Source organism: Mustela erminea, chromosome 6 (assembly GCF_009829155.1).
Source record: "Mustela erminea isolate mMusErm1 chromosome 6, mMusErm1.Pri, whole genome shotgun sequence".
NCBI classification, from domain to species: Eukaryota; Metazoa; Chordata; class Mammalia; order Carnivora; family Mustelidae; genus Mustela; species Mustela erminea.
This window is the reverse complement of record NC_045619.1, coordinates 29,244,579-29,258,766: the sequence shown is the minus strand read 5'-3', so window position 1 is coordinate 29,258,766 and position 14,188 is coordinate 29,244,579. Positions and strand designations below refer to the sequence as shown.

General features: G+C 34.8%; 1 long non-coding RNA gene across 1 annotated transcript in view; it reads left to right on the top strand.

Moving 5' to 3' along the window:
* Nucleotides 1–13,923, top strand: part of LOC116593043 — a 94,465-nt gene extending 80,542 nt beyond the window's left edge. The window contains exons 2-3 of the long non-coding RNA XR_004286723.1: nt 12,220–12,292; nt 13,845–13,923. This is a non-coding gene — a long non-coding RNA (uncharacterized LOC116593043). The remainder of the gene's footprint in view (nt 1–12,219; nt 12,293–13,844) is intronic.
* Nucleotides 13,924–14,188: the final 265 nt, after the last annotated feature.

Genomic DNA, 14,188 nt, shown 5'->3' with positions numbered 1-14,188 from the left:
TGTTGGTCTCTTTCTTTTCCTATGGTTTTCTTTATTTCTTATATATTAGTCCTCTTTTTTATCATGATGGGTAACTTTTTATTAGACTTATTAAATTAGAATTGTAGATATAAAATTGTAGAAGATCTAGATGATATTATCCTCTTCTAACAATACTGGCTATTTCATTTGGGAGACAGATTTCTTCATTTAGTACAAAGACACTGGTTTTATTATTGGCTATATCATTTGCTAACTTGGTGGCCTCAAGCTTATCATGTAGCAACTCTGAACCTCAGTTTCTCATGCACAAATAGCCCTAAATTCAACTTTCTTAAAGCAAAGTTGTAGATGTAAATAATCACTTTCCGAAAATTTTGTGAAGTCTACAAGGTAATATGAAGATGAAATTCCTATTAATAATTCATTTATTCTGCATATAGTCATCAATATTTTTATAGGTTCTTGAAAATAGAAACAGGATTTTGTTAGGTAGAAATTGTTCTTGCTGTTACAAACAAGTTACTGTGTGTTGACACTGTTTTTGAGTAGTCCATGATAGAGAAAGGCAGTGAATGGCAATGGATGGTTACAAAATCAGCTATTAATTAATGGCCTTATAATTGCAAAGTGGGAACAAATTTAAAACTCCTTTTAGTTTGTACTCTCTCATGCGATTTCTTAATAATAGGAAAGAATCTGAATGTTCCCAGAATCCTAGGCCAAGTCAAGTTTTCTGATACACCCTGAAATTTCAAGTTATCATGAGAAACTTTGGTAGAACCAATCGCACCATTTTTGTTTATTTTCAGAAAGTTAAAGTGAGATTCTTTTTCAATGGGTAGCCACATTTCCTTACTCCAAGCATTCCAGTGTAGCACAAAAGAAGGATTTTCTTATCTTGCATTTTATTAAGAAGGAAAAAAAATCCCTTGTACTTAAAGCATCTTCTTCCTGTAAACACAATAATTAGCTTCCTATAATGCCAAATAATTTCTAAATATCTGGATAAGATTAAGAAATTTGTTTTGCCAAACTTATGAGTTATTCTTCCCTTTTATTTCATTTTCTACACTTAAACCAAGAATTTCTTATTACCCACTCAAAAACTTTTGCATTTCTGCCCTAAATTCCAGTAATCCTTGGAATGCTTTGACACCATGTAGTATCTGAATAGATCAGTCTTACCTATGGTATATAAAAGTTTTTACTGTAGAATGATTTTTATTTTAAAAAACTTTTTTTTTCAAAATCAAGTACCTATCATGTTTTTTTTTCAACTTGATTCTGACAAATAACTGATACTAACCATCCATTGTTCTTCGAAAGAAAAATGATTCCCTATTAGACAGACTGCCAAGTTAAAAATATTTTAAAAATCTGTTTAAAGGCTCATTTCCTTTCCTATCTTCTCCACAATGTGTTTAACGTACTTGATTTGGGTAATAACACCCAGTAGTCAGGGAAGACAGAAACAGCTACCTTGATTACTCCCTTGGCATGCTTATGCATGAATGGAGACTTGATGCATGAACAAAAACACTTCAAGGTCACACTCTTGATCTCCCTCCAGTTTTTTCCCCCCTCTTAAAATTAAACTATGATGCTTCCTCTCTTAACAAAAAAGCAATTGAGATATCAAAACATGATGTTTTCACAAAGCTTAACCCAAACAGCTATGTATAGATAAAGTTCAGCAGCGGGGCAGTGGTTCTAACATTGGATAAATATACCAACTATCTCAGGCAGCTTCTCTCTTAACAGCTGTTTAATTACTTCTCTTCATTAATTGCAGCTTCAGAAAAACCAAAGAAAACATGCACACACAAAACCCTAAAGCCAGCAACCTATTTATTACGGCATGCCTTTGTGTTACTACTTTTCATCATGACACCTATCAGAGAAATATATAAAACAAATGCTTGGACATTACAAATATCCTAGCAATAAATTTGAGTTAATATACACTCTCTAACTATAGTTACTGCAACTGGAAAGACTCATTTCTCTCAGCTATTATTTCTAATGCTGCTAAAGAGATGCATTTGGGGAAACATTTATCAGAAGCACTAAATCAGCATTACAGATATATGCCAAGGGACCAGATGAAGCTATAATTGCAACCAATTTGTTTTTCAGATGAGGTTTTTGTTTTTGTTTTTTCAGAATTGATGGATAGCCATATTTTTAAAGATAATATGTTATCTGTCATGGATTAACTCAGGAGAGTGATACAAATATACTCTAAAGCAGGAAGACATGTTGGTGAGAACAGGTGTATATAAATATATATAGGAAAAAATGAAATAATCAAAAGGTCTAGTTCATGCTTGAGACTTACATAATAGCCCTTCAAAGTGGCATACTGGTACAAGTGCTAGGCTCATACTCAGGAGGCCTGGATAATGAGTATGTGTCTTAAACCAGGGCCTCTTAACCTCGTATGATTGACATTTGGGGATGGGTAATTCTTTGTGTGAAGGGCTGTTCTCTGTATTCTAGGATGTTTAGCATAGCATATAGAACAGCATAGTGTATAGAATAGCACTGGCTTCTACCCACTAGATGCCAGTAGCAGCCACCCTGAATTGTGACCATCAAAAATATTTTCAGACAGCCAGATAATCTCTGAGAGAAAATTGCCAGTTGGTAAGAACCATGGGAGTTAAAGAAGGCAAGGGGATAAAAACTCTTTGGTCCATTTGACATCATATGATAATATCTCATCTAGGAAAATTGTGGATTTTTGTAAGCCACCCATCTATTTCCTGATGACTCCTTTATCTATAGAAATACCCCAAGCCTCAAATCTCTAAATTAATGCTCTCTTGACTTACAGGAAGTCCAAGTTTTTATTTCCTTTTTGCAGACTTCCTGAGTAATTTCTTGGAGGCCTGAAATTTCTAAGAGTGCTTAGATAGGCAGAATTCTGACAGACACAAGTCTCCTTGCGGTTTCAGCATCTTTCTGTTCCAGTGTCCATTCTCCCTGACCTTTGTTGCTCAGGGGTTGTTGCTCATGTGATAGCTAGTGTTGCCAGAGATATTCTCAGTTTTCAATATTTTCTTCCTCTGGCCATAAATAAAACAAAACAAGAAAAAGTTTTATTTTCTTTATATGACTAGTCTTTTCAAATATTTTTCATAGCAGGCAGGTTGGGTTCCTGGTAGATTCTTTATTCTACGTCCTTCACTTTCTTAGAGTTAATAGGCCTCCAAGGGGCAATGTTAAGGAGATAGTGAATCCTAGTCTCATACTCTCCCTGGAAACATTGCTCTTTGCAACACAGGTCCTACTGCTCTCTTGTATACTCTATCAGACTTACTTTTACTTGACTATTGTCCCGTAGAGTCCTATGTTCCACACAAAGCAAGATCTATTATGGGAAATTGATTTCTGTGCCCTAGAACATTCCAGGGCAGTTAAGATGTGGACTGATCAACTTATGAATGGTTAGAAGATGGCTCTGCTCAGGAGCAGAGAAGGAGGCACCATAGGTTAATGAGGTTTAGTTTCCAATTCCCATCTAATAGAATTTTATATCTGATATAGCTTCAAATATTCTGTTATATATTTTTATTTTATAGCTTGTAACTATTATTTTTTCAATAGTTTTGATGCAAATTATAGATATGGCTATTATCCCCTAATTAATCTATGAGTTTTATAATAAAATTGGTTTTTAGCTTGACATATTTCTAAATTTATCTAACAAAATATTTGGGTGAAATGTTGAAAAATGTAGACAGTTGTGTAATAGTGTAACATTAACTAAAATTCATGTTTGTCAAAACTGTGCCCTTATTTTGAATGGTTTCATAGTAACTGAGATATTGTACAAATGGTGGACACAATTCTGATATGCTTGCGGTTCAGTTAGCACAGGGTGGAGAAAAGTGAGGACTGCCTTATTAAATAAGAATAATGATGGAGGACTTGTCTGGCACATATTCAACATGTGATAAAGCATTTGAAATGAAATACATTAGTCCTACATAAGAATGAAGTTCTGATACAGAGGAAAAATTATAGAGAGGCATCTCAGTAAAAATTTACGTTTAGTGTATTAAACACAGATTTTTATTATTGGACTTGGATTATACATTTTGTCATCATTAATTCCACAGAAAACCTTCTTTTATCTTAACCATTTAATCAATTAATACATTTATTGATGCATTATATAATAGATACCTATGACAATGCTCAAGCCAAGAATGAGAACAGTAGAACAGTACAATACCTTACCATAGGTACTGTTTGAACTTGTCTTTTCACTTAACATTATATTATTATTATTACCATATTGTTAATAATGTATGTAGCTATAGCTCTTTTACTTTTCCTACTATATAATTTCCTCTTTGTGAAAAAGAGCAGTTTATTTGCTCATTCTCTAGTTGATGAACATGATTGCTATCATTTATTTTTCTTTACTGTTAAGAACACAGGAAGCTGTGAATTCTCCTATACACTCATCCAGGTTGCACATATGTAACATAATAGTTTATTGTAAAGCTGAGGTTCTTTAATTATTTATGGTTGGTTTCTGTATGCATTATGATTTAAGGATTTGATTTTATTCTTTTATTCCATTTGGAACTAATATACACTGCTGCAATTCCTATGGAAAACAGAATGGAGCTTCCTCAAAAAGTTGAGGGTAGAACTACCATGTGATCTCGCAGTGCCATTTCTGGGTATATATCCAAAGGCAATGAAAACAAGATCTAAAAGAGCTACCTGTACATCTATGTTCTTTACAGCATTATTCACAATGGCCAGCATATGGAAATAACTTAAGTGTTCATCTCTCTCTCTCTCTCTCTCTTTCTACACACACACACACACACACACACACACAGACGTGTGTGTGTATTCATCATATACATAGGAATATTATTCAGCTGTAGAAAAGAAGAAATTCTTAACGTTTGTACTGACATGGATGTACTTTAAGGGCATTTTACTAAGTGGAATAAGCCTGACAGGACAGATACTGCATGGTATCATTTACATACAGAATCTTAAAAAACAACAACAACCAACAACATAAAGGTCAAACTCATAGTAACAGAGTAGAAAAATGGTTTTCAGGGGAGTGAGGGAAATAGAGTTTGATAAGAGGTTATTAACTTTCAGCTATAAGATGAATAATTAGATGAGAATCTAATGTAAAAGATGGTGACTATAACTGATAACACTGTATTGTATAATTGAAATTTGCTGAGAATAGAAATGAAATGTTCTCACCCCTCCCCCCAAAAAGATGTAAAATCATGGATGTGTAAACTAAATGGGAGGAATCCTTTCACAATATATACATACAAAAATAAGATCACTGCATGTACAGTTTAAATATCTCACAAGTTTATATGTTAATTATACCTTAATAAAACTGAAAAAGTGCATATAATAGAAAAAACCTTATTTGTAAGACTTAAAAGATACAAGAGAACAACTAAGAAGGAAGGTTCTAAAACATCAATAAAACTATCTTTGGGTAACTTCCCCTCAAATTTCACTTTCTGCACTGAGAATGTAGAAAAATAAATATTTACGTACTATTTAAAATGACAATGAGAGAGGATAATGGAAAAATGATCTACGTGAACTTTACCTGCTTCCCTTTTGCTACTACTCCTACTCCACCTGCTTCTCTTGAACTTAGGATCTATTAAGGCTAACATCTAGCCAAAGGCAAGTGAACTCCTTCCTAGCTGGTAGCTTTCTGACCTAGCATCTTCCCCAGTAGATAACTGGTATAGCACTCTCCCCTAAGCCAATAGAAGAGCTCAGATAGCAGTGTCTACAGAGCCAGCACACTATTGAGATTCATGGACCCTTGGGAGCAAATTCTACATTGGTCCTACATGTCAAAGCCTTCTCTCCTTGATCTTCAAGATATTAACATAGGAGTTGATGAGCAGGTAAGCTGAGGTCTTCCTGCTCCTGAGTCTAAGTTAATATGAAGCGGCTAGAAGCAGGGAAGTCTCCTGGTATGTGCGTAGAAAATAGCAGCTTGACTTCTACAACATTGCTTGACCATGCATGCAGGGAACAGTTACTCTGACATCAGTGTGTCCACTTAGAGTTCACCAGCACTCACACTTGAACCCTAGCATGTCGAAGAAAAATCACAAATTCTCCACTTCTCTGGGTGGTAAATTTTGAGAGGTGAGCTTTCCCTAGGTGTTGTAATTTAACATTTTGAGGGGCTATGTAGGTAAACCTTGTTAATTCAGAGGTGAAGGTTAGCAAGCTCCTACCTTGGACTTAGACTTACCCTGTGTTAAAACTGACATTTTCATCTCCATATATTTGGCTCCTGGTTAAAACTCTGAACTCGTTCTCATTGGAAAGAGAAGGAAGAGGAAGGGAGTATTACTTATAAACCCTAACAATGGCTCTCTTAATAGTTTCATAAAATTAGAAATACATTTCTAAATATAATTAAAAAATAAATTCTAGTTAAGAAACACTCCCAGGGGTGTCTGGGGGGCTCAGTGGGTTAAGCCTCTGCCTTTGGCTCTGGTCATGATCTCAGGGTCCTGAGATCGAGCTCCGCATTGGGTTCTCTGCTTGGCGGGGAGCCTGTTCCCCCCCCCCCACCTGCCTCTTTGCCTACTTGTGATCTCACACTCCTGGGGTGCTTGGGTGACTCAGTCCGTTAAGTGTCTGCCTTCAGCTCAGGTCATGATCCCTCCGTCTTGGTATCAAGACCCACATCGGGCTCCCTGCTCAGCACGAGGCCTGCTTCTCCCTCTCCCAACCTCCTGCTTGTGTCCCCTCTCTCGCTGTGTCTCTCTCCATCAAATAAATAAAATCTTAAAAAAAGAAAAAGAAAAAGAAAGAAACAAAAAAGAAACACACTCCCAGATAACCCTTAGATCAAAGGAAAATTGCAAACTCCCCATAAGAAACAGTACTTAAGCCCATGAGAAAGAGTGAAAGCAATACTCAGAAACATTTATGGCCTTAATTATTAGAGAAGAAAAATGTAACAAAATAACTCAGTAATCACCCAAAGAATTCAGAAAAGATAAACAAAATACTTAGGAGGAAACCAGTATGTGGGTGTGGCCATCTTTTGTTTTTCTGTTTCCTTACCTTTCCTGTGAAATCCCTTTATATCAGGTCCTCTTCCTCTATTCACTAAGCTGCTTTAAAATCTACTCTGGGATTGGAGTACAGGGTAGGAGTAGAACTAAGGGGCAAGACAAGTTGTATGATTTTATCTTGTGTTGGCTTGTGTGTCTATGTTCAAAGAGTGGCTTTTTCTCTTGAGGGGCACTCTGTAGGTTTTCTCAAACTGTAACTGGGGATATTCCATCTTGGGCAGTCAAGGTGACACCAACTCACACTATGGCTCCTCATGGCCATTTTCTCAGTTCAAGTCCCTTGACTCCTCCTTTTAAAATACTTCAAATTTGTGTTTCTGACCAGAGACCCCATTCATTCCATTCATTTAGCTTCCAGGGATATATATATATATACACACACATCTGGCTCCCTATACCATCATGATAGCTTCCTCATTTGGTCTTAAGCAAAGGGAAAACTCTTGTTTCCTTCCAATGGAACACTTGTAATACCCATCATTATTGTCTCTTTAAATTTTTACTACATTCTTAGCCTTCTTATAGATAGTGGATGCAGATGATGGATTAATGTTTATTGAACCAGTTTTGATACCTCCGTTTTAAGTCCTGCACAAGAAAACTGCCACTTTGATTTAGAATGTGAGGGTAGCACCTACTGTTCTTAGAGCTGCAGCCTCGGCCAAAACTGTAAGCAGGAAGAGTCCCATGTGAACAGTATGCAAGGAATTGGAGTAGATTATTTTCAGAAGAACATATTGAAAATTTCAACGAAGTATGAAAAGATTTCAAACCCATGAGTAATATAATGTGTTGTTATATTATACTATTCATACTTTTAAAATTTAACAGGTGTGATTAACACTTATAAGGATATCCTCATGTCTTGCTGATGGAATTGTGAATTCTGTATCTCTTCTGAAAAGCAATCTGAAACTTATATTAAAAATGTTTTAAAAACTTATATCCCTATTGACCCAGCAGTTCTACTTTGGCTTTATATCTTTTTGTCCTATAAAAACGAAACTGCTGATGTGTATATACATTATCATGATAAATGATATGATACAAATTGATCATATATATACCATCAAGGATGTGTATTCCAGCATTGTTCAGGATGGCAAGGATATAAAATAACAATAATTAATAAATAAAAAATTAACTAGCAATAATGGAAAGGCCCTTAATAGAAGAATGAATGGTTGAATAAATTTAAAGTGCATTGTATACCTGAAACTAATAGAACACTGTATGTTATACTGGAATTTAAAAAATTAAAAGAATTCACAATAAATAAATAAAATACTTTTCAACTCTTAAGAATAGTAAATCAAAACTATACTAATTCCAGGGAACCTGGCTGGTTCAGTCAGTAGCATGTGCGACTTTTGATCTCAGGGTTGTGAATTTGATCCCCACGTTGGGTATAGAGATAACTTAATGAAATCTTGAGAAATATATATATATACTAATTCCCTTGTTGGTATTCACCATGGGTAATTATTTAGCAAGAAAAAGCAAGATCCAGAAAAATGTACATAATATGATCACAGTTTTTTGAAAAAAAATGTGTACCTTTATTTTTATTTATTTCATTTCATTTTACTTTTTTAGAGGTGGGGGAGGGGCAGAGGGAGAGAGAGAATCCCAAGCGGGCTCCATGCTCAGCACTGAGTCCGATGTGGGGCTTGATCCCATAACCCTGAGCCAAAATCAAGAGTCAGACACTCAAACAACTGAGTGACCTAGGTGCCCCAAAATTTGTACCTTTAAATGTATTTTGCATTTATGTGTGTGTATAGTAAGTACATTATTATGAGAGCATGGAAATAAATATAAAGAATATATGGGTTACTTGGGGTTGTTGAGGAGGGGGATGGCATTAATAGATCAAGGGGATAGAAAGTTGGAGGAGGCAAATGAGAGAGAAATACATGTATCTGAATCACATTTATGAATGTATATAAATTTTATATGTGTATGCAATAAATTAAGGCAATAAAAGAAAAATAATAGCACAGATCTTTGAATTTCAATAGGAAAACAGACAACTGAAATCCTAGGAAGAAGTTGAGAGAAAACTTGTCAGCTCATATTCTCATGCAGAAATTGAACTTCCATTATTCTTGTCATTGGAAAAGAATTAATAATATAATAAACTGAGTTCAAGCACAGTCAATATGAAATTTAATCACTAGGCATAATTGAAGATACAAAAATCAAGTCATGAAACACATATACTGTTAACTTCAATTTTGAATCTTTCTAAGGCTCAAAACTTTCCAAAATAAATTACCGGTAGCAGAGGATTTGTTTGTTCACAACTATGAAGCCAAAACTAAAAAACAAGAAACAAACAAAAAAACCCACTTGAATTAATCAGTTCTTGAAGCCTTAGTGTTTTCTTTCTCATGGCATCAGCTTTTTGATAACAACATTGCTGGTGATTAGTTGATTTCTGAATCCTGACCAAACTCAAGGGACATAAAAAACAAACAGGATATTCTTATTTCTATAGACAGAAAGTCTTGCTCTAAATAAGTGGTTCTCAAAGTGTGGTCCAGGTACCCTTGGGAATCCACAAGTGTGTATCTAAAGAGGCACACAAGGTGTGCCTTTAATAATACTACTGAGTCATCATTTGTCCTTTCATCTTCATTTTCTTATAAGAATTTCACCAAGTTTTCCAGAGGGTACAGGATATTTGATATCACAATAAATGAAATTCAGAAGCAGATACTGGAATTTAACTGTTTTATTTTATTTTAAATATAGTTTCTTTTCCTTAAGATCATTTATGTTAACTTGTAATGGGTTTACAAGGGTTTAGTATTACATGTAATAATTATTAATAATTTTAGCATTAATATTAGTGTGATAAATAACTGTCATTAGATATAAATAACATAAACACACTTTGGGATCCCAATATTTTTTGAGTGTAGAAAGGACCCTGAAACAAAATGTTAGAAAAGTACTACTCAGAAGCCGGAGTGTTAAGATTTCCCCTTTTGCACAAGACTGTCACCATTTTGGAGGGAATGTTTTATGAATGGAAAAAGTGGGAATGCAAAGTATAGTTAGATTTATATGCCATTCACATAATATAAAAGCAGTGAAAAATAGTCAACTTCATTCATAAAAAAAAGACATCAAAATAAGACAGCAATACAATAGACTGCCATTTTTTTTTTCACTATAAGATTGGCACTCTTATACACTATTTTTGGAAATGTAAAGTAGACTAACTTTTGGGGAAGAATGCCTACCAAAATACAATAGTTTTTGTACTTTAACTGAACTATGCTCCTTTTCTTTATGCTACCTATAAATGTGTTAATGCTTTTTGTTTCCTTTTTTTAATTCAAGTGTAATTAACATACAGTTTATATAAGTTTCAGATATATAATAAAATGATTCAGAAATTCTATACATTTATCAGTACTCATAAAGATAATTGCACACTTTTTAAAAAAAATTTAAAGGTTTTGTTTTATTTTTAAATTTTTTAAATTTTTTATTGTGTTAGTCACCATACAGTACATCATTAGTTTTTGATGTAGTGTTCCAAGATTCATTGTTAATATATAACACTAATGCTGCATACAATATGTGCCCTCCTTAATACCCATCACCGGGCCAACCTATCCCCCCACCCACCTCCCCTCTAAAATCCTCTATTTGTTTCTTAGAGTCCAGAGTCTTATGGTTCATCTCCTCCACCGATTTTCCCCCCTTCATTTTTCCCTTCCTTCTCCTAATGTCCTCCATGCAATTTCTTATGTTCCACAAGGAAGTGAAACCGTATGATAATTGACTTCCTCTGCTTGACTTATTTCACTCGGCATAATCTCCAGTCCTGTCCATGTTGATGCAAAAGTTGGGTATTCATCATTTATGATCGTTGAATAATATTCCATTGTATATATGGACCACATCTTCTTTATCCATTCGTCTGTTGAAGGGCATCTTGGCTCTTTCCACAGTTAGGCTATTGTGGACATCGCTGCTATGAACATTGGGGTGCATATGACCCTTCTTTTCACTACATCTGTATCTTTGGGGTAAATATCCAGTTAGTGCAGTTGCTGGGTGATAGGGTAGCTCTAGTTTTAACTTTTTGAGGAACCTCCACACTGTTTTTCAAAATGGCTGCACCAACTTGCATTCCCACCAATAGCATAAGAGGGTTCCCCTTTCTCCATAGCCTCTCCAGCATCTGTTGTTTCTTGCCTTGTTAATTTTTACTATTCCAACTGGTATAAGATGGTATCTCAATGTAGTTTAATCCCCTTTATGTCACCCATTTTCCCCACCCATCTCCCCTCTGGCAACCAAAAAACCAGAATCTTAAATATAGATAACAAACTGGTGTATTTGTTAATATTGACTCAAATGTGTAATAATTGTCACAACCATATTCAGTGAAGCACTGTTTGTAAACTACTCCCCACAAAAAGGGAAAAATTGAAGTGTTCATAAATAGAAGAAATGTACAATAAGTTATGGAATATGCATTGAAATACTGTGAACACAATTGGTTATATATTGTAGAATCCAGTATACAACTATTACGATTATTGTATTTCAGATATTTAAGTAAGTTCTAGAACAGTATGAGTAGTACCTACTACATATGTTTTTAGAGAATAAGTATAGGACATCTGGGTGACTTAGTCAGCTAAGCGTCTGCCTTTGGTTTAGGTCATGATCCCAGGGTCCTGGGATCAAATCCCCGCATTGGTCTCCTTGCTCAGCAGGGAGCCTGCTTCTCCCTCTGCCTGCAGCTCCCCCTGCTTGTGTGCTCTCTCACTCTCACTGACAAATAAATAAGTAAAATCTTTTAAAAAAAAGAATAAGTATATGTACAGATTTTAGTATGTGAATAATGTGTGTGCAGGGAGTATGAAGGTAATACTGGCATATATGTGTTTGTGTAACTATATTCAAGAAAGATACTCAATAATTATTAATGATATCTAGTAGTGATAAAGACCGGATCATAGGGGCTTTTCAGTTTTTAGTTCCTGTTTATCTATCTTTTTTGAATTTTAAAACTCAAAACCATGCATTTAAAAAATTTTTTAAAAATCTGTATTTCTCAAAAAATATTAATTTAGTGATTATTTTCTTTTAGGAGTTTGTCTTCAGATAAACTCAATTATACTGGACATAAAGAGCTTCTTGAAAGGGCATGAAAGGCAACACAGGTGAGTTTTTCCTATGATAAAATTAAATTCCAACCACTAGGCATTTTTAAGCATGTGCTGAATTCACAGCCAGTACTGTATGCAGAGACTTGAAAATGACCTAATATGGATTCTGTTGATCTGTCAATTTGCCAGTATGAACTCAGGTATTCTTTTTTTTTTTTTAAGAGAGAGAGAGAGCATGAGAAAGTAGAAGTCAGAGGAAGAAGCAGACTCCCTGCTGAGCACTCCCCCTATGTGGGACTTGATACTGGGATTCCAGGATCATGACCTGAGCCAAAGGCAGTTGCTTAACCAACTGAGCCATCTGGGTGACCCCATGAACTCAGGTATTCTTAATCTAGGTCTGCAGCAAGAACAGGATAAGGTTGAAGAAATCGGGATTCATAGGAGCTTGGAAAATTAGGTGGAAGAAAAGCCCTAGCAAAAACTTTCCCTGAAGGAGTTAATTAATATTTCATGGTTCTGACAGGACGTATGCTGTGGGACAGAAGTGACAAGCAGGAGTGGGAAATGAAGAAGACAGGAAAAGATGCAGCAACTTCATATCAGTGACAATAACCACATTTTCTCTGTCTAGAAACTAAGGCTTAATGTGTATTGAGAGCTCACCCGAGGCTATGACCAAAAAATTAATAGATATTATAAAATGGCAGTATAATATGATCTAATATTATAGCTGTGAAGCATATTATATGATATTATGTATATTACTATTGTACAATATCATATATCATTATATCATCTTCAGCATAGAGTGTTACCAAGAAACAAATGTAAATCGATAGTATCAGATTATTACAGTTTTCAATCCACACAAGCTGTTATTACCCTTCATAACCTTTTCAGGAAAATGTAACTCCTTTTGAGAAAAAGAAAGGAACTGAAAGGTGGAGACTTTTTCAAGGTCTGATAGCTAAGAAATGGTAGAACCATGTCCCGGGTTTCAAAGTTCTTAAAAATTTTACTACATATTTTATTTTTAGATACCATATCCTTTTATAGCTTGTACAGAACAGAAACAGATCCCCTGTTTTATCCACTGAACTTGCACAACAGCTTCAAATTCCATAGTTAACATCCAGTCACATTTTAATATTGTTTATTTATGGTCTCATTTGTTAGGAGCTCTTGGCCATCACCAACAAATATTTACTGAGCACCTGCTGGGTCCAGGGCACGGTGTTACAAACCATGGATATAAATTGAAATGGGAAATAATCTATGCTTTAAAGAGGCTAACAGTTGATTCATGAGACAGGAAACATATATAAAATAATTATGGTATCATATGGCATACTAAGACAAGTGCTGAATAAAACACAGTCAGAAAATGATGAAGTTGAAAGAAATGTAACTTTTATCAACCTTTGTGGTCTTTCACAACTTGCTTATTGTTTTCCTAGCTTCAGTTTTCTTATCCACAAAATGGGTTTGTTGTGAGAATTTAATCAGAAGGTACATATAAATCACTTAGTGCCTGACATATAGAGAGCATTAATATTTCTTCCTTCCCTTCTCTGTTTCTTTGCCTTTTTTCCTAAAATCTCAGACTAAATAATATGAAAGGTATCAGCCTTTAAGGAAAGTACAGAGAAGTAGAAACTCATGGGGAAGAAGTCTGTGACATGGGGAAGGTAAGAAGTGAATATATTTTTAATATCAAATTTATAATATAGTTAACATTTAAGAGAATGACCCTATTTATATAAAATTCTATGACCATATTCCATATTAGAGTTTGTGAATATTATGTGGGTCTTGAGAATGTTTAAAGTAGCATCTCTCTTCTCTACCTTCTTTTATTCTGGCTCTGAACAAAGTGAGAAATTGGAAAACAAAATGAAACAAAACCCAGCGGGACAGATGATGGCCATTAGGATGGCCATTGTTACT